Raw genomic sequence first — 25,871 nt, forward strand, 5'->3', positions numbered from 1 at the left:
ATGTGGATAGTTCAATATTGCACAAAAAATCTGAGACTCCAAGAAGTCTAGTCAAGATTATTTGACTAATAAGTAGTGGGGCTAGTACTTGAACCCAGATCTTCTCTCTCCAAACCAGCACATTTTCTCCTTTCTCAAGCGCCTTCACTTGAATGCTTCTGATTTAAAGAGGAATTTCTGAGTACTTGGCCAAACGTTCTGTAATATCCCACATAGGGTCTATTCTAAAAATTGTCTGAGGCTCACCATCATTATAGTTGTAATAGGATTGTTTTATTTTATCATTCTAGGATCATACAGGTTAGTGTACCTGATGCCACCCAAACATGTAGGCAAGAAAATAAGGATGCATCTTAAATGCTGTCCAAAATTTCCACCTCCTCTCATTAGTCTGATACATATCTAGGAAGGAAAATGGTATTTGATTTTATTTTTACAGGTTTATACTATATACCAAGAAATTCTTTTTTAAAATAGTATTTTTCCATATACATGTCAAGATAATTTTCAACATTAACTTTTATAAAAGCTTGTGTTCCAAATTTTTCTCCTCTTCCCCTCTTGTCCCCTCCCCATGACAGTAAGCAACCTGATATAGGTTAAGCATGTGCAATTCTTCTATACCTATTTCCACATTTGTCATGCTGTACAAGAAAAATAAGATCAAAAAGTAAAAAAAAAAAAAAAAACCACGAGAAAATAAGCAAGCCAACAAACAATAGCAAAAATAAAAGGTGAAAATACTATGCTTTGATTCACATTCAGTCTTCATAGTTCTCTCTCTGGATTCAGATGACACTTTCCATCACAAATCTATTGGAGTTGTCTACCAAAGAATTCTTAACTTTAGATCCAAGGAGTTCATGCATAGATTCCAAAGGGTCTGTAAAGTTTTTTGAAATATATTTTTAATAATTGTTTTTCAATTTATTTGGGTGCCTTTGTAAACCTGTGTGTTTTATTTTATGTATTTAAAAAGCATTATCCTGAGATAGGGTACATAAGTTTCACCAGATTGCCCCAGAGGGCTATGACAGAAAAAAAAAAAAAAAAAAAAAGGTTAAGAACTACTGCTGTACACATTTGTCTTCTTTGAATCCGGCGACCTCACAGGCTGTGGGCATTCTCATTAAAGCTGGATTGTGATTAATCATTTGTTTCTAGACCTAGTGGTTCAATTCTAGCTCACAAAGAAGGTATTATCCAAAGAATTTGTCTCATTTTTGCTGTCTTGGTATTTCACTGAGGAACAGCTTGTACTAAGATGGGTAAACATAATTTATATTCTACTTCATTCTGTCTCTAAAGGGCATTAAAAACATGATTTAAAAATGAGTGTTTAAGAGGTAGAAAGAGACAGAGTAAAGACAGAGAAAAAGACTGGGGTGAGGGTGAAGGTGGAAAGAAGATTCTTTTTGCACTCTCTGTTCCCACTCTTGGTCTAAAAGGCTGGTTCATGTGGAATATGATTTCTCTTTAAAAAAAAAAAAAAGACAAAAATGTAAACTGTAGACTCCTTACTGCTTACGTCAGAGGTATATATGTGTGTTCTAGTTAAACTAACTATTCATTTGCTAATGTTTATAAAGAGCTTTGTGAACTTAAAGCATTTGGGATAGATACTCAAGCAATGATGCCTTTGGAGATATGATTAAAAAGGGGGGTAGAGGAACTAAGGGCAAGAGAAAATTATTTAGAATCATATCCATGAGATGTGAGGAAATTATTAAGATTTAAACTGAGCCACATTCTTTCTGATATAGATGTTTGCAGAAAGTTCATCTATATCATATAATTTGAACCCAAATATTTTCCTCAATCCCCAAATGGTGTACAATACTTGTCTATATATTAGGGAAGGAAGTGAAAATGAGAATACTTTCAACTAAATAATACAAAAGTATTATTATTCTTAGGGAAAAAATTCTAGGTGATCAGAAGGGTATCTCTTGAAAGGAGCTTCCAGGTTTCCCATGTTATTGTTATTTAGTAATTCTTCAGTCCTGTCCAACTTTTCATGATCCCATTTGGAGTTTTCTTGGCAAAAATACTACAATGGTTTGCCATTTCCTTTTCCAGCTCATTTTACAAATGAGGAAACTGAAGCAAACAGGATAAATTACTTATCCAGGGACACATAGCCAGTAAGTGTATGAGGCCAAATTTGAATTCAGAAAGATGTCTTTTTGACTCTAGGCCTGGCACTCTATCTACAAAACCACTTAACTGCCCCAGTTTTTTTTTTTTTTATAGACCTCAAAAGCATTCCTCCCTTTTGCTGAGATGAAAACTTAGGGACTCTTCCTCCATATCAAATCAATCTATTATTACAATATAACATCACAAAATGGATCATAGGATCAGAGTTCTAAAGCTGAAAGGAAACTCAGAGACCATCTAGTCCAAACCCCTTATTTTACAGATAAGGAAATTAAGACTCAAGGATGTTAAGGGATTTTTCCTAAATTCATACAGATAACTAGAAAAAACACTGACTCTTAAGTCAGAGGATCAAGATTCAACTCCTGATTCTTACATTAATTGTAATACAACTGGGAGCAAGTCATTTGATCTCCTGGGCTTCATTTTCCTCATTTAGGGAAGGGAGGGCACCTATAGCTTCTGGAATACCTTTTGGTTCTGGACTTACGATCTTCAAATCCAAAATTTTAGATCCAGAAAGTGCCATAAACAAGAAAAACAAGCAGAATCTATAGTAACATGTACCTCTGATAATCTTTTCTAATTTTAAGTTTTTTTCAACTTGACTAATTTTTTACAAGTTTACCTTTCTATCAGGTATTCTACTGATTAACCAATGTAGGCAAACACCCAGAAACACTTCTCACTTGCCACAACTAGCTGGTGCCATGGATTGAGTGCTAAGCCTGGATTCAAGAAGACCTGAGTTCAAATATGGTCTCAGATAATTATCCCGGGTAAGTCTTAATTTTAACTTCTCTTTGCCTCAGTTTCCTTATCTGTAAAAGAAGGTAATAACACCTAACTCCCAAGTTGTTGTAAAGATCAAATGAGATATTTGTAAAGCACTCAGCACAGTGGCTGGCACATATTAGGTGCTATAAAACTGCTAAGTATAATCATTATTAATTATACTCACAAATAGACTAGGTCTTTTGGCTGCTCCCTGCAGCCCTCTCTGCCAAAACTACCAATCAGATTTTCCAGCTCATTAGTCCACAAAATGCTGTTATTGCTTTGTAAAAAGGTATTGGAACCCCAAAGCTGTTACAAACTCAATGCTTGACACATGCCTGTAATATTTATTCTTTCCCTTCTCCCACAAATCCAGGTACAACAGCCTTACATACTGCTTCTGAGACTATCATTTTCCAAATTCAATCACCACTGTTAAGAGAACATCTGTTAAACTGAGAGACAAGAGTAGCAACTGATGATTGTAGACAGTTGCACTGATAACTGTCTTCCTTGCACAGCTGTCTGCCTTGCTCATTATTTTTAACCCTAATCAATTACCAAATAGTTGTTTGTGGGTTGATTTGCAAAAAATAGTATCTTAGCAAACATTATCGAATTAGATGCTAAATTGCCCTCTGATACAGATTAAATTCTGGGAGATGGAGAAAGACCTTGGAGTTACAAAATATAATTTTATCAAAGCCTAATTTTTTCAATAATATTCAAATAGTTTTAAATAGAGGCATTCTGACAAATTCACCATACTACTATAAAAAGAAAGAGATATATAAATCTTAGTAATATCTGTAGTTTTATGGACAGACACTTTGGTGTTTAAAAGATAGAGTAAGATAGGAATCAGGGGGAAACAATTCAAATCTCATCTCTGACATTAATTCCATAACCATGGGAAAATCATTTAATTTTTCTGAGCCTGAAAAAAAAAAACCCTTTATGATTTATAGATTGCAAATTGAATGGGTGGAGGAAATTTCCACACAGAGGAAATCATGGGCCCTTGATATGTTAGCATTTATATATAAAACATCCTGAGTATTTCTTCTTTATAACTCTCTAGCAAATGTGCCTAAAAAGTATGGTAACTTAAGAACTGGATATTTTGAATCAGATAGACATGAATTCAAATCTTGCCTCAGACACTTACTAGCTGTGTGACCGTAAGCAAGTCATTTGACCCTTCCCAAACACAATTCCCTTATATGTAAAATAGGAATAATAATAGTACCTATTTTTTTTTTTATTAAGCTTAACCATCTTTGGATATTTTGCAGTTCCTTGTCTTGAATTTTTTTATATTAGTATTTAAGCTAGAGAATGTTTTTATCGTGTCAATTGCTTTAAAAAACAGAAAATTTTATCTGCTTATGAAATCACAAAATTTTAGGGTGTCACTTACATGTATTTTCCACAAGATTTTTCAAGGAAAAGTGCTGAAAAGCAGACTGCAAAGAATTACAAAGACTTTAATCCCAGATCTGCCTCAAGCATTTACTGAGTATATGCTGATAAATATCATGGATTAAGGTCATGTCAACACTATTTCAATGTAACCAATCAAAATCGTGATGATCTTACCAGTTATTCATTGAGGTTGTTTAAGGGCATGAGGAAGTAAACTGAAGATGGCATTTTGGAGACTGCCTTGTGAGTGACAAAAGATGAAACGTAGAGAACTAGTATTTATGTGAAGGCATTGAGTTCATTAATCTATGTGAGAAAGAAAAGGTAAACTGTAATGTGAACTTAAATGGAATGAAAATTTTTTATAGAGAAAGAGATGCTGGGGACTGAGTCTATTTGTAATGTGAAAATAGATTTGATTGTAGAAGTTTGGGAAAAGTGAATGGAGAGGAACCAGGAGAGGATTCAGAGCATGTGTATCAGAGAGACAAATAAAAGGAAGAAACTGAGAAAAATGCTAAGGCAACTGCAAGCTGGCCCATCCTAAAGTGACCATGTAAGGAACCTGCGTCTTCATGTGTGTATGTGTATATGTATGTATGTATGTGTGTGTAGACATATACACACACTCATATGTATCGTTTGGAGTGCCCTATTAAATAATGATATGATAATACTATGTATAATTCTATAATAATATTTCATAGCTAACATTTATATAACAGTTAACATATGCCGAGCACTTTATTATTATCTTATTTTATCTTCCTCTAAACTCTTAGAAATAGCCATTATTATCACCCTCACCTTACAGATTAGAAAATTGAAGCAAACGGAGCTTAAATAACTAGTCACATGGTTAGTGTCTGATGTTAAATTTGAACTCATCTTCCTGACTTCAGATCTGATACTTTATTCCCTGCTCCACCTAGCTACCCCTATATTAAATAGAGATAAATGTAAAAAGGCTTTAATCAGATTTGATCTCAAATCTAAAATGTCTAAATAGACTATTTCCTGAGACTTTCTAGTCTATTTTGGAAAGATGTTACCCATATGGTATTAGAGGACCTTGAGCATAAGATATATGTCTGTAAGTAGCAAACTTACACCAAAAGTGAACTCAGCATATTCCCGTCTAAAATGTCCCCATTTTCATCGATGGCATCCACATCCCTCTAATCACGCAGGCTTGAAAATTTAGAATCATCTTTGACTCTTCTTCCTTCCTTGTTTCCCTTCATAAACCAATCATTTATTAAGTGCCCATTAAATGCAAAGAACTATGCTAAAATCTGGGAATGCAAGTACAAGGAATGAAACAGTCCTATAATGGGACTGTTAATGGGCTCATATTCTAAAGGAAGAAATAATAAGCATATCTGAAAATGTAAAGTTAGTAAATAAAAACATATGCAAAATTATTAAATATAAAGTAGCTTGAGAGAGAAGGAACTAGCTGTTCCGGGGATCAAGAAAGGATTTATGCAAAAGATAGTTCCTAGACTGCATTTTAAAGGAAGAGAGGCACTTTGTGAGATGAAAGTAAAGGGAATATATCCCAAGCATGGGAGACTGCCAGAACAATGACACCAAAATGAGAGATGAAATGTCATATGTGAAGAACAGAGAGAAGACCAGTTGGCTTGAATGAAGAATAAAGGGAAGTGGGAAGTCATGGCCAATAAGGTTAGAAAGACCAATCAGTTGTGAACTCTAAATTTTGCTTATATAATAGAGATGCTTTTCTTTATTCATACAACTCCCCCCCTTTCACTCTCTTATCCCTCTCTCACCACCTTTCCCAGATTATTGTAATAGCCTTATAACTGGTTTCCCTGCCTCCAGTTTTTCCCCTCCAATCCAGCCAAATAAAGCTGCCACAATTTTTCTAACATATAATAACTGAACACATCACTCTCCTGCTCAAGAAACTGAAATGGTTCCCTATGACCTGTTAATATCATTTCCCAGTTTTGTTTTGTTTTTTTCCCTGAGGCTGGGATTAAGTGACTTGCCCAGGGTCACACAGCCAGGAAGTGTCTGAGACTAGATTTGAACTCAGGTCCTCCTGAATTCAGGGCTGGTGCTCTATCTACTATGCCACCTAGCTGCCCCCTATTTCCCAGTTTTTTCTATCAATTATTTGTTTTGAGGACTAGAGCAGGAGCTAAAGCCTGACATTTAGGTTATCAGGAGAAAAGAAAACGAAGCACATTGAAGAAAAAACAAAAGAGAGGGAATCAAAATAAATTAAATTTGTTTTCAATTAAGTTTCATGAATACTTTAAAAATATTATGTTATCATAGATTTAGAGCTAGAAGGGACTTCAGAAGCCATCTACTCCAATCACCTCAATTCAGAGTTGAGGAAACTGAGGTCCGGAAAGTTTAAGGAACTTGTGATGTGAAGCCAGAACTCTTAGTCAATTCATCTGTTTTCCATTGTCAGTAACTGGAATCCATCCATCCAGTCTTCATCTTGATTAGCACATCTTTGGACCAGTGGGGGGAGATGGGGAGCCTAGTCTGTCTAGTAACACTCCACTTGGCTCCTCCTTGATCCTTTCCTACACTCTCCCTAGCTTCTTCCCAAACTCTTCCTCCCTGGTTCCTCCCTTAACTCCCCAGACCCTGCCTCTCCCCTGAGACTTTAAAGGTTCCTGAATCTAGGAAGAACATCGCTTAATCATCTATGATTCTGTCTTGCTTAGTCATATTTGGTTAAGACTGTAAACGATTTCATATAATAAATGGCAAACTTTTGTGATCTGTGATAAATGCCTCACGATTTCTTCAAGTGAACCATGACTCTCAGTCTAAAACTATACTCTCTCAATCTCCTAATCCACTTCACTTGTATTCCCCTGCCCACACAGTCCTTATATTTTCCTAGAACAATGCCTAAAGGTTATTATCTTCCTTTCATTATCTGTTCCCTTCAATCATGATTTTCCTCTCCTTCCAATCCTTTTTCCAAGGGACAAATCAGTATTAAATTTTGTCCTGTCAATAACAGAAAGCTACCTATTTAATCTAACATGACTTTTTGGGATCCACTGTTGAGTTAGAAATAAGGAGAATTTTTCTTATCTCTTCCTTCCTGCCCTTTCCAAACAGTATAAGGTAATGTGGTGTCACTTGTAATTATGATATGGCCAGGATGCTTAAGCAGGCCAATTGCTAACATACCTATAGGATAAAATAACAAAGTTTTCAACCTCGTCTTTAAGAACCTCTACAATCTGGCTCCAACCTGCATTTCCAATCTTATTTCATGTTACTTCTCTTCATACTTAAATTCTTTGATTTTATTCAGTTGTTTCTTATCTTATGCATTTATGCTGGCCATCCACTGGGTCTCCAAAACATTCCTTCTTCTTCCTAATGAAATCCTTCTCTTCCTTCACAGAAACAGCTCACTTTCTGCCTTCTCCATGAAGCTTACTTGTACCTTGAGCTAAGGTGAACCCACATTCCTCAAATTGTCAAATTGATTCTTCTATCATATTCCACCACTTTGATGCTTATTTGTCTACATGCTGTATTTTCTTGAGGAACTAAAAGGTTTTTGAGAATGTGGATTATGTAGTTTATAATTGATGTATTCCCAGTACCTAGAAAAGTGCTTTGAGCATAGAAGCTGTTTAATATTTGAAATACATCAAAACAAGTAAACAGTTATAAAGGAAAGAAACTGATTTGGACAGTGGCAGACATATGTGAAGTCTTTTGTCAAATGATTGTTATTTTACATTTCTTTTCTTTCTGTTTTATTGACCATTACCCCACCAAATTAAAGTCATTCTTGAATAATATACTCGTGAGTGAAATTTCCTCTTGCTAATAACTAATTATTCTATTAAGACCAAGGTTTTCCTTTTTCCTTCTTTCTCATCCAGAAATCAACTAGTGTGGGAAGTTTCTCTTAGGTATTTATACAGGCCAAAATCTAATCAGACAGTAAAAGAAATTCCAGGTTTGGGCTAATGAGTGTTCATTCGACAGACTTGGGAAAATGCTGATTCTCTCTTTTATGAAGATAGGTGATATAAAAAATTATGTCTCTTTGACTAAGATTTAAGTGACCAAAGTCACATACTACAAGATAGCCCACCTCCCACTGTGTTAATCAACCAGAACTGATTGCCATCCCTCAGAAATACCTACTTTTCTTTTTTTTTTAATTTTTATAATTTTTTATTTTTTTTTAATTTATTTTTTTTTTATAATATTATCCCTTGTATTCATTTTTCCAAATTATCCCTTCTCCCTCCACTCCCTCCCCCCTCATGACAGGTAATCCCATACATTTTACATGTGTTACAATATAACCTAGATACAATATATGTGTGTAAATACCATTTTCTTGTTGCACATTAAGTATTAGCTTCCGAAGGTATAAGTAACCTGGGTAGGTAGACAGTAGTGCTAACAATTTACATTCACTTCCCAGTGTTCCTTCTCTGGGTGTAGTTAAGAAATACCTACTTTTCAAAGGGCAAATAAATTGTGACCCCACTGTCATTAGGGGTCTTTGGTCTAAGAGAAATGGCCAACCGACCATCCTTTTATTAATAACCTGATGTCCTTATTAATAAAATTATTAAATTACCCAGAAACTATGACTCTTGAATCTTTTTGTCACCCTAGGATCTGGAAAAAAAAATTATGGTGTTAAAGGGAAACTGTAGTCATTATCATTGTTTTTCTTTTTTTCCTACATTTCTCACATATCAGTTTTTACTCCTTAAATGGAAGCTACCTAAGACAGCCACTGAGCAACAAAGTTTTGGACATGTTATGCCTCTATAAGAGGCAGTTAGGTAGCACAGTGGATAGATAACCAAAGCTGGAGTTCAAATCCAACCTCAGATACAAACTATGTGTGACCCTGGACAAGTCACTTCATCTTGTTTGCCTTAGTTTCATTTGTCAAATGAAATGGAGGAGATGGCAAAACCACTCCAATACCTTTCCTAAGAAAACCCCAAGTTGTGTCACAAAATTTGTAATAACTGAAAATGACTGAAAAGTTCAAAAGGGCTCTGCCATTGGGCAATTGAAAGAACAATGGATTGGGACACAGAAACTATATATTCAAATCCTGGCTCTGCTATTTGATAACTCTATGACCTTGAGCAAAGTCATTCCTCCTAGCCTAGATGAACTCAAAGATTCCTACCAGTTCCAATAAGAAATCTCAAAAAATGATGATTTTAAAGTGTCATTTAGGTTTTTTAAACATTCCATTTCATTTCTGAAATTGCTTTGTATAGTGAATAATAGATTGGACTGAGTTAGGAAAACCTAGGTTCAAATATTGTCTCAGATATTTATTAGCGGTATTATCCCGAGTAAATTTTTAACCTGTCTATAACTCATTTTCTTCATCTGTAAAATTAGAGACTTGATAGTTTCTAATCACCCTCTTTCAGCTCTGCATCTGTGATCCTATGGCTCTATCAAAGAGTTACATAAGGAAATAGTACCTGCTCAAACATACAACTGTTTTTAATTGTTTAAAATGCCTACCTTATATCCCAAAGAAATACTAAAGAGGGGAAAGGGACCTATATGTGCCAAAATGTTTGTGGCAGCTCTTTTTGTAGTGGCTAGAAACTGGAAAATGAATGGATGTCCATCAATTGGAGAATGGTTGGGTAAATTATGGTATATGAATGTTATGGAATATTATTGTTCTGTAAGAAATGACCAACAGGAGGAATACAGAGAGGCTTGGAGAGAGTTACATGAACTGATGCTGAGTGAAATGAGCAGGACCAGGAGATCATTATATACTTCAACAACAATACTGTATGAAGATGTATTCTGATGGAAGTGGAAATCTTCAACATAAAGAAGATCCAACTCACTTCCAGTTGATCAATGATGGACAGAAACAGCTACACCCAGAGAAGGAACACTGGGAATTGAATGTAAACTGTTTGCACTACTGTCTTTCTACCCAGGTTACTTATACCTTCAGATTCTAATACTTAACATGCAACAAGAAAATTGGATTTATACACATATATTGTATCTAGGTTATACTGTAACACATGTAATATGAATGGGATTGCCTGTCATCAAAGGGAGGGAATAGAGGGAGGGAGGGGCAAACTTGGAAAAATGAATACAAGGGATAATGTTATAAAAATAAAATAAAAAAAAATAAAATGCCCACCAAATGATCATAGAACTTTAGAACTTAGAGGCAGTGGTAAATGTGATATCATCAGATCCAAATCCCTCATTTTTGGGGGGAGGAAATGAAAACTTAGATGATTTAAATGTGTTGTCCAAAAGTGAGTGACAGCATCAGAAATAGACTCAAGTCTTCTTATTCGAATTTTCTGGATACAATCTGTTTTTACTTTCTTCTACCATGAAATGACAATCTACTGTGGAAATCTCCCGGGAACTCTGACTGTATAATTAACTTCTTTCCATGAAATTAAATATGGGCCAATATTCCTAAGGTCTAAAAGAAATTACATGTATATGAAGGCACACATGTACTTGACTGGATAGGAGTATGATAACCAGCTCTTCCATAGGGTATCTTTTTGGATGTCTTGATCACATTCTTTAGGTGGAGATGATGGTCTCCAAAGGAAATATCAAGGTTCTTTCATGAAAGTATGTTAATAGGCTCACTGAGGAAGTTATAAGATACATCTCTCTACTCTTTCATATTCCCCCTTTGACTTTTTAAGAAATTGCCATGTAATTGTTGAAGTCAGTTGCTTGAATTCTCTTAGCCTAATAATATTAAAAATAATACCTTTTATTTGTTTAACATTCTGAAGTTTCAAAGGAATTTCACATACATTATTCTTCTTAAAGGAAAGTTGAGGTGACCAGAAGAAGGGGTAACAATGGAATGTGTAGTGTTTAAAGCCCTAATGCCTTTTGAAAACACTTCTTGGAGAAGACAGTCATTCTCAAAGAACATGGGAAGAATACCATTACTTTTGAATGCATTTATGTACATGCACATACACAGACACTTATCTTAGAATAAAAATTAGTGGATCAACTTAATCCCACATGAAGGAACATTGTGTAAAAACAGCGTTGTTTTGGTTGTTGTGGCTTCTGTTCCCAACCACAGGAGTATCTGGTAGCCATCTGGGAAGAGGTGGATTGGTTAAAGAGATGGGACTGGCTGCAGTAAATGCAGGTAGAGCCAATGCATATTTTGTAGACCTGGTTTAAAAAAAATTTCTAGTCTAATAATTTTCAAAAAGTATTTATTGGCAGAGCCAGGGTTAGCCCACTGTTAAAAATGTGCATAGAGATGCTGGACCTGAGTTCTTTTATCCCACCCTTTTTGTCTGTCCTTACTTCTCAAATTACACCTCCACACTCCACCCTATTAACTTTGCCCAGTACATCAATATTTATATACAGACAAATTCTCAAACACATTTACATGTGTGCAAAAACACAGACACAAGCATGCATTTCCAATATAAGATGAAATTGGTAGGACTAGACAGTTATTACTATTATAGTGATTTTGAGTGTTTAGATGAGAGGGTTATGTTTCACTGAAAATAGTACTTCCATATGAAATTGGAAACACTATTAATGTTGAGGGCACCACCATTTTTCCAGTCACCCAGAAGAATAGTTATGTCCAAGTGAAATCATCATGCCATGTACTCTGATTTTTTTTTTCGAGTCTATGACTGTGGTGAGCTCTGAGCATTTAATATATATTTCTTCCTAATATTTCTCCTTCAAAAATTTCCAACAGACTTTCCATTTCTGGGAAATCAGATAGACATGCCTGGATCCAACTCTTTTATCTTTGAATCCCAACTGTCTGTTTTTTTTCTTTCATCCTGTCAAAATCTCATATTTTGACTCGTTTTAAACTGAGCATATAGCAGACCAGCTTCTCCTTGATCTTTTCTCTTCTGATAAAATCTTGAATTGTCATTAAATTTTTCCCACAATGTGTTTACTCCCCAAGCACAAGATGCCAGAAGTTTAGTTTCTCCTTTCCCTAGGCTGTGTCAACATCACAAAAAATTTGAAGTTTGATCTTTTAGCTAAATCTTCTAATCTATTTCTCTTCTTCCATGCCTCACAAAGCTCTTGAGTTTTTAGCATGAGAACTTGTTATAAAAATAAAGATGGGGAAAAATATAAATTCATTTGTGGGGAGACTTAGTACCTTTATGCTTCTCTGGGCTTTATTCCTGATTTTCTGGACTTGTTTCCTTTACCCTATCCCAGCATTCTTCTAACCCTGGAAGACTCCTTCATCTTTCCTTTCTTTGATGAATCACTTCCTCCTGAAACAGACATTTTAAGGAAATTTCCCAAGCCAACCATATTCACTTTTCCATTTTTCAATGAGCTCTCCATTTTTAACTCTCCAGATGCACCAAACTCACATGTTTCATAGATAACTTTCCCTTCTTATCATCTTTCACCTTTGATTTATGTGTTGTCTCACTCCATACATACACACATTAGAATGTAAATTCCTAGTAAGAACTATCTTTTGTTTGTTTGTTTTTTACTTGTTTGTTTTTTACTTGTTTGTATATCCCTAACACTTAGCACTAAGTCTGGCATATAGTCAGCTTTTAATAAATGCTTGTTGGCTTGACTTTCTAAATTATTTTAGTTTAATTGGAGACATTGTGCTATTGGCATCTACATAGAATCAGGGAGAAAATATTCAGGCTTCCTGAGGGGAAAATGCTTATTATACTTTAAAACTTTCACAAGATGCATCCCCTACCCCAAAGTTATTTGCCTTAATATTCAAGTAAAAAAGATCAAACTGCAAAGGAAAGCATCCATCATCCTTCAGATCAAATAGTAACAAGGCTGTGATTCTGTGCCAAGTGGAGCCAAACTCAATAACAGAGATGGTATTAGCTGCTAAAAGTATTTTCAATTGAATATGTCCATTTGTAAAATAGAAAAAACTTGGCACCAGAATTTCCATACTTCCTATTACCTGTGGTCTGTACCTTCTCACCCCTCTACCTCTCTACCACCACCACACCATTAAAAAAAATTGTAATATGGTTTGAATTGGCAACCTGCTGAAAACATCTTTCTTGTATACAATCCTTAAATAGTGAAAGAGTAAATTGGGAGAAGATTTTTCTGGGTGATGATTATGCTTTACAGGGTGTCAGAAACATTTCTCCAGTTTATTTATTTCACTTGGCCTCCAGTGAACTCTCTTAGTTTCTTTGCCATTTTACTGAGAATTCTAAAAAGTAAATGTCCCATTGAAAAGTCAAAAATCCTAAAAGACCTGAAAATACCCCAAAAAAGCTAGTGAGAAAAGTTACTCTTACAAACTTGATTAAAAAACCTAATAATAATGGGTTGTCATTAGACCCTCCTTTCCCTGAGTCATAACTAAGGGGGACTGGGGCTTTGTCCCAAGGTATTAAAATCTAGAACAATAGTTCTTGACATTTTTGTGCCATGGATTTCATTGATAAAGCCTAGGGACATAAACCTATTTTCATAATTAAAGGAAATGATAAATTTCAATTAGAGGTTAGTGAAAAACAAAGATGTCATCCGTTCCCTCGCAAGTTAATGAACCTTATGAAATCCATGGTCCTTATGTTAAGAAACCCTGATGTAGGGGGTTCTAATAGTACTGTCAAAGGTTTGCTTTCTTCCTTCAGTATACATTGGATACTGTGCTCAGTAAGGGTGACTTAAATGTAGGGTGCTCAAGTGAGCACTCCCTTATCACCTGATCTTCTAACTTTTTTGTATGTGCAAAATTCCTAGTTATGACTCTGCTCCTTCCTCAAAGAAGGGCAAAGTACTTTGCAGATGTCTAGTGACAAATGGTAGCATTTCCCTCATTTTGCAACTGGAGAAATCAATTGGGTCTCTCTGATTAAGTTTTATCTAGCATTATTTAGTAAATAAATATAATAAGTGACTGCAAAATGAGTTCTCTTGATTTGACCAAGCATCTTGTCCCTGAGTCCAACAAATGTGCAGTGAAATCATCCTACTTGCCAAGTCAATAATTGTCTTTTCTTTGATGCTCCTCAGTTTCTAGATTTGTTTTAGCTCCTCTGCCAGAGCTACAAACTTTATTTATTTATTTTTCTGTGTAAATGTTTGTGGTTTTTGCTAAATGGACCAGTTATATCAACACGTCCTACCACATTATTAGTTTTATCAAATAGCAGAATGTCCGCCCTGCTGGCCGGATGCGTTTGGTGTTTGTCTATCCAGTACAACTTGCAATGGCCATTTTCTAAAATATTTTTAATTTCTTCCTTATAAGTTAACACATTTATCAAACTATAGTTCAAGGCAAATTTTCTAGTGCATAATTTCTGTAGGAGAATTTTCCCTGTTAATGTGGTCTATAGATGCAAAAGTACTTCATTCGCTATTTCTCTGTGCATGGAAATTTTTGACTGTTGGGTGAAAAAATGTTGATTGGTTGGATGAAAGAAAGGAAGGAAAGAAAAAGGGAAGAGTTGAAGAATGGGAGGAATGGTAAAAGGGAGAAAAAAAATAAAGAAGGAAACAAGTTTTGTTTGTTTTTCCTTTGAGCTCCTATTATGTATAAGACATCATGCTAAGCATTTTACAAATATTATCTCATTTGAGCCTCACAACAATCCTGGGAGGTAGGTACTATTACTATCTCTATTTTTACAAATGAGAAAACTAAAGACAGATAGGAGTTAAGCGATTTGCCCAGAATCTTACAGGTAATAAATGTCTGAGGTACGATTTGAACTTTCTGACACCAGGGCCAGCACTGAATCCACAGGTCATCCAACTACCTCCTAGTTACTCTATGCCCTTATATTTATCAGCCTAGGTTTTTTCCCCATTAATTCCTTGTGATCCTTTTTGGTGGCCACCGCTCTGTCTGGGAGCTGTGGAGTTCTCAAACATTTGGGTTTGGCTGAAACAGCAAATATGCTGCATCCAACACATTTTCTTTTAATTGCTAAGCCCATGTGTATTTTAGGAGGAAATTTGATCCATATGTTTATGATTCATCTACATTTAAGTCACCAAAATGTTTTGTAAGAGAGACTTAAAGGCCAAAACGCCTGATGATTCTTTTCTTTCCCTTAGAGATAGGAAGTCGAGATTGTGAAGAGGAAATAACCCCCCCAAACCTTCCTGATCTAGGGTTCATTGATTAAAAAAAAAAGTCAAACATCATGAGGTCTCTTGGGATTTCCTTGGTTCCCAAGCATTTTCATAATGGCTTCCCATTCTAACCCAAATTACCCAAGTCAAAGGTACCTTATGTATCTATGGAGCATATGAGACCAGATCTCTTATTTTCAGATGGAATATTCTCTGTAGAAAATGACTTGATTTTGCATCATGGTTTGTATAGGAGTAGAGAAAGGTATGTGCTGACTATTTTGCAAAGGAACAACTCTGATTTCCTGGTGTTTCCCTATTAACTGGTGCCTCGCCAATGTTATTAGTCCATAGGCAATACAAGGAGAGAGAATGGTCCTCTAGGGATTGAGGTCTGGCCAGAAAGTGTTATGTGGGCTTTCTTGACAAGCTTCCTCCACCCACTGTCATTTGCCAATTAGGCCTGGGATTTGAAGCAACTTTAAAGTCAACCAGTGTTTATCCATGTGGATCACAAGGTCCAGCAGTTTCATTAGCAGAGAAAAACAATTGGTGAGAGGGAGAATGTCTGTGAACCTAGAGTAATAATGATGTTTGGATGCTTTGATTTCTTTAGAGATTTCCCCACCACATCGAATCACTCTCCCTTATCTTTCCAAGCCATCTCACCAGCCTCCCCTTGTGACCCACCTCTGCATGCTAACTTCCTAAACCAAAAGCAAACTTACCATTCGCTGGCCAGACAAGGTTTTCCAAGGTCTCTCTGCTCTAATTACTGAGCTGCTGCCGCCACTGCCCTGAAAACAGTTTTTAAGATGTGTAATGCTTCCTTCCCGTGTGCAGAACACATGGCTACCAGATATTCTGGTAGTCAAGAGTACAGAGCTACTCAAAAAGCCACTAGCATAACCATGATGATAATTCTGCCCTATGCATTCGTGGTCCTCTTGGTGAGGAGTTGGGATGCTGCCCTATCACGTAGATTCATCCCTTGAACAAACAGGAGAACATGTATAGAGTTAGCTTCAGGGTGATTATCCCAAGACCCAGAATTCAGAGAATGCTGTTCTGCTAGCTATTGGGTAGTTCCCTGTGGGGGGAAAGGAATGTGGTTCTGATAGCTTGTTCTAAAAGAGACCTGACATTTTCTGGAACATTGAACACATATGAATGCACCCAAAGAGTGAGTTAACCCTGTTTCACAAAAAGGTTTTAGTGCTCAAAGCTCACAGAAATTCTACATAGCCTATATGGAATTCCGAGTCAGTTTTCCTGGGCTATTCTCTCATATTTCTTTAAATATGCAAAGGCTCTTGGGTTTGAAGAAACCCTAGATGTTGTTTGAGTTTTCACCCTGAATATCCCATCTCTGCTGAACACTTGTAACAGCAAACTTACTACCTCACATACTTCAAATCGACTTGTATTAATTATATTTATTCTGTATCTGACTACACAGGTACCTGTGATCTCCTGAGGAGTTCTATAAGAACAGAGATTAGATTGTTACTTGTTTTTGTATCATCAGTGCTGATTTAATTTACTATTTCTTTAAGGATTTTCCAGTAGATTAACATTTAAAAGGACAGAAAAAGTTTTTTTTGTGTAAAGAAAATATATTTAAAACAGTTGTTAAAAGACATAAGATATTGCTGCATTTTGATGGCTAAAAGGAGGAAGAAAGAACTCTAGTTTAATTAAAAACTGCTAAAATACATGCATGAAGAAGCACAGCTTTCAAATGGGATTTGAGCAGTCTGGGACAGAAAATGAAAGCAAAATAAACACAAAGACTCAAAATCCCTTTACAAAAAGATGTATAATGACCACTCATTTTAAAATTGCCTTGTATTTATTTTTGAATACTTTAATGTATACATAACTACCCCAAAAGAAAGTAGTAACCTACAAGGCAAGGATTTTTCACTGTTTTCCCCAAATATGGCACAGTGCTTGGCACATAATAGGTGTTTAATAAATGCTTGTTGACTGATTGTTTCAGATTCTTACTTACCTAATCTATTACATTGATCTATTTTAAAAATGTTTTCCGTCATATCAGAGACTTTGTGACTCTATTTCAGATTTTCTTGGCAAATGGTTTGCCATTTCCTTCTCTAGCTTATTTTATAGGTGAAGAAACTTAGGCAAGATTAAGTAACTTGCTCAGAGTCACACAGATAGTGAATGTCTGAGGCCAAATTTAAACTTATGAGGATGAGTCTTCCCGATCGCAGGTCCAGAATTCTATCCACTGCATCATGAAGCTGTCCCTAATACACACGCACACACACACACACACACACACACACACACACACACACACACACACACACACACTACCAAATAGTTTTGTTAATTTTTTAATGTTTTATACCACAGTTTGAGAGTTTGAGGTCAGGAAGTGCTATTCCGCCACATTCCATGCCCATCTTTACCATTGTTTCCCTTTAGATTTCAGACATTTTGTTCCTCCAAATGAATTTTAACCTGATTTTGTCTAATTCTAATAATTCTATATAAGTTTAACAATTGCCCATTGGTGATTTTATTGGTATAGTACTCTATCTGTAATTTACTGTAGATAATATCATCTTTAAATTATGTTAACACGGTCCAATTATAAACATTAAATAGCCTTTTAATTATTTAAGTTTTTACTTCTATAAAAAGTGTTTTTGTATTATTCATATAAGTCTTGACTGTGGTAGATTGGCCCCAAAGTACTACATAATTTTTAGCTATTTTGTATGTGATTTCTTTTTCTATCATTTCTTTTTTCTTTTGATTTTTTTTTATAAGAATGCTGATACTTTTTGTGCATCTATTTTGTATCTTGTTACTTTAATAAAACCTATTTAGTTTATTTGTTGATTCTATAAAGTTTTCAAAGTAAACCATCCTGTCATCTGCCAAAAAATGATAATTTTTCCTCTTAATTATTGGTAAATAATGATTCTAAAATCATTATTTTAGAATCATTCTCTTATAATATTTTTATTGCTAGCATTTTTAGAATTATTGCAAATAATAATGGAAAAGAATGGAATGTAAGCATTTATTTTAAATACATAAAAGGGAACAAAAGAAATCATAGATAAGTGAGACATCTTTGAAAGTGACATGCTTTAAAAGAAAAGCAAAGTGTACTTAAAAGAGATTTGTAGTGCCATGTATAAAACCTAGCACAGTGCCTGGCATAAATTGGGTTTTTAATAAATGTTTATTGATTAATTGTTCATAATTCTTCAGTTTTCCGTTATAATATGGATATGAAAATATTTATTTTATTTAGTGTTTTTTAAGTACAGAGTAAAATAAAATTCAAAAGGTGGAAAAGAAATATCAAGTCTCTCCAATCATCTCCCACATGGCTGTTTGACCAGACATGCTCTTGCTTAATTGGCTCTGTCCACTAGTTCTTTAATACCTTTAGGGTTAAATATAAATTCCTATCTTTGATATTTAGAGCCTTTCATGATCCACCCTACTTTTCTTATATTATTATATTACCCTCCTTCACACACTTTTCAGTTTAGTCAGATTGGCTGTACCTCATTTGTGGTTAAAAAACAACAACAACAACAACAAAAAAAAAAAACCTTTATGCCTTTGAACAAGATGTTCCCATATCTGCAATGTCCTTCTCCTCATTTCTACCTGTTAAAATTCCTAGTTTACTTCAAAAGCCAACTCAAATGCCACTCTTTTGTATCATGAGTTACATTTTTATTTCAAAAAATTTAAATGACTTTAAAAGTCTGTTTCCAAGATAAGGCTGAAGTTGGTAGATTGCTTGAGGTTGAGAGTTCTGAAGCACAGTGAACTAAATTTAATCACATATCCTAATAAGTCTGGCACCAATATACCCAATTTGGGATGTTATTGATTATCTAAGGTAGGACAATCCAGCCCTGGATTGAAAAAGGAAGAAATTATAATTGCTAGCATCAAAAATGAAAAGAATCAATGTACCACCAATGAAGATAAAATTAAAACCATTATTAAGTATTATTTAATTCAATTATTTTCCAGTAAACTGATAATCTAAGTGCAATGGATGTATGTTTACAATACATAAACTGTACTGATCAACAGAAGAGGAAACAGACTAGTCAGAATCAGAATAGGTTAAAGATTCACAGTGACCTGCAATAGTATGGAACCACTTATGGCTGCTATTCTTCCAGTCAAAGGAGATAAGGAGACCCAGTCTCAAAAATAATAATAAAGTCACAATTGCATACTCTAATCCTATCTTTTAAAAATTATTTGCTACATGTTTCAAGGAATTTTTATATGATGTAAAAAGATATTTTATGAAATATTTCATTTATGGTTTTCCATGATAAGTATATTATGTCATAAGTGGTCACTGAGTTCGTGTAAAAAAGAGACAAAATAGTATATATTTAGATATATTGCTTTAAAAATCTAAGGAGAAATTTGAAATTTACAGATGAAAAAATAGGAACTCATGAGATATGAGTTTATATCTCTGCAATTTCCTAATATTATGAATTTTCAACTAATTTTTTTGGTTAATTCTCTACCGTTCTCTAAGTATATCGTCATATTATCTACTAAGAATGATGGTTTTATTTCCATATTACCTATTCTTAGTTTATCAATTTCTTCTTCATGAATCTACACAGTGATCTGAGGGTTCTACCATTCCCAAACCTCTTATATTTATCTACCTATTGGTGATAGTAGGTCAACAGTTATTTCTAGTTGTGACGGGGAAGGTAAGTCCTCTCTTCACAATGATTTCTCCCCTCAATGTCTGCAAGGGCTAAACTGGAAACAATTCTTGTGATCTGGGGAGCACTACTATTTTTGAACATGAGCAATCTGGGAATATGTCTTGCTGAGCTATACACATTTGTTATAAGATTTTACTTTTGGGGACGGCAGTTAACTATTTAATCCAGGGACAAGGGAAGAAGATCTAATAAATGCTTATAATGATAAATTAATGAATACATTAATTAGAAAAAAAAAAGAAAAATCAGGAGCAGCTCTCACTTTGCTAGCATCGACATAATTTCACTCTTTGAAATGTGAGAGCAACTAGATAGCAGAGTGGCTAGAGCACTGGCTCTGTAGTCAGGAGGATATAAGTTCAAATGCAGCCTCAGACACTAAACACTTTCTAGCTGTGTGACCCTGGACAAACTACTTTACCTCATTTGCTTCACCAAAAAAAAGAAGGAAAGAAAGAATACAAATGCAGAAGAAAACACATATTAAAATACTGACAGCTGCTTTTTTTATAGTGCCAAAGAAATAAAAATTAAGAAAGTGACAATAAATTGAGAGATGACATAATATTAATGAAAATAAGAAACAATGGAAGGGGTAGTTTAAAACCTAAGTAGATTTAAAGAAAAAGGGAGGATCAAGAAGAAATACATATAAGACCACTTTGAAAATGCTGTACTGAATTTGTTGCATAATTAGAGAGAGAAGCAAGCTATATATGCTGCATATTCATGGCCCCACGGGCAATCATCTTTTTCTATTCTCCTTTGTATATGGAAATGCTCATTTTATTTAGTATTTACTAAGTTCAAAAGAAGAACTAATGTGGACTAAAGTGAGCAGTATTAGGATAACAAGTTATACAATAACAATAATTTAAGGACAATAATTTTGAAAGAACTAAAAACTGACTAATCATGGTGTCAAAAGATAAGTGACAAAACATTTTGCTCTCAGACAGTAAGATAATTAATTCAAGGTGGTACAGAGAGAAATATAAGGTTTTTTGTACATGGCTAAATATGGGGATTTGTATTTGCTTGACTATTCTTATTTGTTATTAGGGTTTTTTCTTCCTTTCAGTTTGATGATGGAAGGGGGAAAAAAAAGGTACAAAGAGGGATCAGCAATAGGGTTATTAAAATAAAAAAATGTTTGCCTAAATTTTTTTTAATTTAAAATTTAAAACCAAATACAAAATAAGAAAAAAATAGTAAAGGAAAGATAAAAAAGGACAATTTAAAAAAGCTCCAAACAACACATTATCATGTATTAAGCAGAATTTCAGGGAAGATTCAAAATATGTTATAGTAAATTTCCATTTCAAGAAAGAATATGTAATAATAGGATAGATTATATATTCATGATGGTCCATCTTTTCTTTGTTTCCTTGTAAGTTAATTCTTTTGCTCTCTGATGTGTAATTCTTACTTTATTTTCCCTCACTTTCATCTTCCATCTGTCCTTCCCCAAACCAGTTACAGTTAAGCGCATGTACGCACACGCACATGTGCACACACACACACACACACACTAGCACCCACCCACAAACATATAATATATATATACACATACACACATGTATACATGCACATATACACACACCTATGCATACACATTTACACATATGTAGACATGGATCTAAAACAATATTAATATGGCTGACATAATGCAGATTTCTCTCTGGATTCAATCTTTAAGTTTGAGTTTGTCTGACATTAATGATTGTTAGCCAACTTTTTTTTTCTAATGAATTCAACTTCTGATCCTTGTCATAGTGTTTGTGTATATTTCTTATCCATTAGATCAGCCAATAAGCATTTTATTGAAAATTCTGGGAAGATGGCAGAGTAGGTCAGAAAATTCCAAGATTTCTAGATTTCCCCCACAAACAAAACAAAATTATACCTCAGGGGGAACATAGACTGATGAAAAACAAATAAGACTTGGGGCAGAATAAGAGTCCTTTTGGGACAACCCAAGAAGACCCAAAGAGAGACTCTTAAAAATGCTGAACTAAATATATATCTCATTTCCTATTTCTGCTAACTCTCCTACTTTAGTTCTACTCCTTAAGTTGCCTTGATGTTACTTAACTTCCCTTTACCCATGGATCACTCCTTATCTTCTCCCCCTTACCTTTTCCCTACCTCTTTATCCCTTCCCATTAATCTACACATTTTCCTCACTTCTATTAATCTAAATACTTTTCTGAGCCCCTTCTTATCCTATATCATTCTTTCTCCTCTTCTTTACCTCTTTCCCATTAATCTACACACCTTGTCTCACTGACATAACTATACCCCCATCTTTATCCTATGTCTGCCCTTTATTTCTTTAAATAAATTTAAATTTCTTTAAATTTCTTTTTATTTTGAAGGGTCTTTATTTTTCATGGTACATATGTGCATCGTTCCCTATTTAACTCTTTCCTAGGTCTTCAGAACTACCAGTCCTCCCCAACCAATGTCTCCAAGTCAGTTCTTCCTCTGTACCTCGTTAATATAGCATAATTACTATTTTATCATTTTCTAGATAGTTTTGCTTTTTAGAGTTAGATCATACTCAGCTCTGCCCCAATCATTTTTTGAGCTATATTGATATCAATCTTAAACATAGGGTATACATTTCCATGTAAAAAACTTAAAACTATTTGTCCTTATTGAGTTCTTTAAAATTAATCTTTGATGTTGGCTCTCATATGTTAAGTTTTCTACTGAGTTCTGGTTTGATTGAGACAAAGTCCTGAAAAATCTGCAAGTTTGTTGAATGTCCTTTTTTGGTTCAATATTATAGTTACTTTTGCTGGATGTGAAATTTTTGACCACAAGCCTAGTTCTTTTTATTGTTGATATATATTATTCCAGGACCTGTGGTATTTCATGATAGTTGCTGGTAAACCCTGTACAATTCTAATTGTAGCTCTTGCATATTTTATTTGGTTTTTTGTTTGTTTCTTATATAATTTTCTTTTGATCTAGGGGTTTCAATATTAAGCAATAATATTTCTATGTGTTTTCCATGGAGGATCTCTTAGAGGGAGTGATCAGTGGATGTTTTTTCTTATTTCTACTTTCCCTTCATGTTCATCACTTTAGGACAATTTTCTTTGATTTTTAAAAAAAATATTGTGTTAATTGAAAAGTTTTTGTACAAACAAAACTAATGCAGGTAAGATTAGAAGGGAAACAATAAATTGAAAAAACCATTTTTACAGTCAAAGGTTCCAATAAAGGCCTCATTTCCAAAATATATAGAGAATTGACTCTACCTTATAAGAAATCAAGCCATTCTCCAATTGATGAATGGTCGGTCAGAGGATATGAACAGACAATTTTCAGATGAAGAAATTGAAACTATTTCTAGCCATATGAAAAGATGCTCCAAGTCATTATTAATCAGAGAAATGCAAATTAACACCACTCTGAGATACCACTACACACTTTCAGATTGGCTAGAATGACAGGGAAAGATAATGCAGAATGTTGGAGGGGATGTGGGAAAACAGGGACACTGTTACATTGTTGGAATTGTGAATACATCCAGCCATATTGGAGAGCAATTTGGAACTATGCTCAAAAAGTTATCCAACTGTGCATACCCTTTGACCCAGCAGTATTACTACTGAGCTTATATCCCAAAGAGATCTTAAAGAAGGGAAAGGGACCTATATGTGCAAGAATGTTTGTGGCAGCCCTCTTTAGAGTGGCCAGAAACTGGAAACTAAGTGGATGCCCATCAATTGGAGAATGGCTGAATAAATTGTGGTATATGAATATTATGGAATATTATTGTTCTGTAAGAAATGACCAACAGGATGATTTCAGAAAGGCCAAGAGAGACTTACATGAACTGATGCTGAGTGAAATGAGTAGGAACAGGAGATCATTGTATACTTCAATAACAATACTATATGATGATCAATTCTGATGGACGTGGCCATCTTCAACAATGAGATGAACCAAATCAGTTCCAATTGAGCAGTAATGAACTGAACCAGCTATACTCAGCAAAAGAACTCTGGGAGATGACTATGAACCACTACATAGAACTCCCAATCCCTTTATTTTTGTCTGCCAGAATTTTTATTTCCTTCACAGGCTAATTGTACACTATTTCAAAGTCCAATTCTTCTTGTGCAGCAAAACAACTATTTGGAGATGTATGCATATATTGTATTTAATTTATATTTTAACATATTTAACATGTATTGGTCAACCTGCCCTCTGGGGGTAGGGGAAAGAGGGGAAAAATTAGAACAAAAGATTTGGCAATTGTCAATGTTGTAAAATTACCCATGCATATATCTGGTAAATAAAAATTATTAATAAAAATATTATTGTGTCAAGGATCTTATTTTTTTTTGATCACAACTTTCAAGAAGCCTAATTATTCTGTTTTTCTCTTCTTGATCTCTTCTCCAGATTTGTTGTTTTTCTCACAAGATGTTTCACATTTTGTTCTATTTTTTAATTCTTTATATTTTATTATTTCTCTGTCTCTTATAGATTCACTGGCTTCCCCTTCCTCAATTCTATTTTTTTTAATTATTTTTTTCTTTAAGGTTTTTTATCTCCTTTTGTAGTTAAGTGTTTTCATAATCTTATTTTTCCTGAATGTTTTTTTCTAGTTTTCCCTCAATATCTCATTTGACTTCTGAATTTTTTTTTAATTTCTTTTATAATTATTTTTCAGGCAGGGACTATTTAATGTCCCTCTTTGGAACAGAAGCTTAAAAAAAAACTTTACTGTCCTCCTCTGAAGTTGAACCCTAGTCTTCTCTATTTCCATGGTGAGTTTCTATGGTTAAGTTCTTTCTTTTTTGCCTGTTCATTTTTTTAAAGAGAACTTTTAATTTAAGCACCTCTAATCCTGTGGGCAGGGGGGCGGGGAATTGTACCTCTACTTCACTTCTGCATTTTCCTCTAACCTAGAACCCCAAACCAAAAGCTCCACTTTCCTGCAAGTACCTGCAGCCAGCAGTCTAATCCCAAAATGTCTGCACTTACCCCATAGGCTGGTTCCTTCTTGCCCAGAGCTTGTGTCTCTACAGCACAGCTGGATCTAGCATTCCCAATCTGCCAAGTTTCCCTCAGTCTTCTCAGTCTCAGACCTCCAACTTCCCACACTCTCTAGGAGGTAAAAATTTCTGTGATTTGGGCTGGAGTTACTTTAAATTCACTTAGCCCCAAAGCTCCCTATTTCTGGGGAGCTAGCTTGAAGGTATTTACACTTCACAGTGGTTAAACCCTAGTTTTAGTGTCTCTGTTTGGGTCTTCTTGGGTTGTCCCAAGAGGACTCTTGTTTTGCCCCAAGTCTTATTTGTTTTTCATCAGTCTATGTTCCCCCTAAGGTATAATTTTGTTTTGTTTGTGGGGGAAATCTAGAAATCTTGGAATTTTCTGATCTACTACACCACCTTCCCAGAATTCTCAATAATATGTTTATTGGCTGATCTAATGGAGTGTTTTGCATTTTCCCCCAACTTTGATTCTCTTCTCTATACCTATGCTTCTGAAATAGATTCTTCTGAAATAGAATGAAGCGCACCACACACACACACACACACAATTAAAGGCAGCAACACTTACAGTATATGATCAGGACAGAGTACAACA

The 25,871-nt window shown here is 34.7% G+C and overlaps 1 protein-coding gene across 1 annotated transcript in view; it reads right to left on the minus strand.

Annotated features, from left to right (window-relative positions):
• Positions 1–25,755, minus strand: part of GREM1 (gremlin 1, DAN family BMP antagonist) — a 49,961-nt gene extending 24,206 nt beyond the window's left edge. The window contains exon 1 of the mRNA XM_074289201.1: positions 16,218–25,755. The gene's annotated coding sequence lies outside the window, so the exon portion shown is untranslated. The remainder of the gene's footprint in view (positions 1–16,217) is intronic.
• Positions 25,756–25,871: the final 116 nt, after the last annotated feature.

The sequence above is a fragment of the Sminthopsis crassicaudata genome, chromosome 2 (assembly GCF_048593235.1).
Source record: "Sminthopsis crassicaudata isolate SCR6 chromosome 2, ASM4859323v1, whole genome shotgun sequence".
Taxonomy (NCBI): Eukaryota; Metazoa; Chordata; class Mammalia; order Dasyuromorphia; family Dasyuridae; genus Sminthopsis; species Sminthopsis crassicaudata.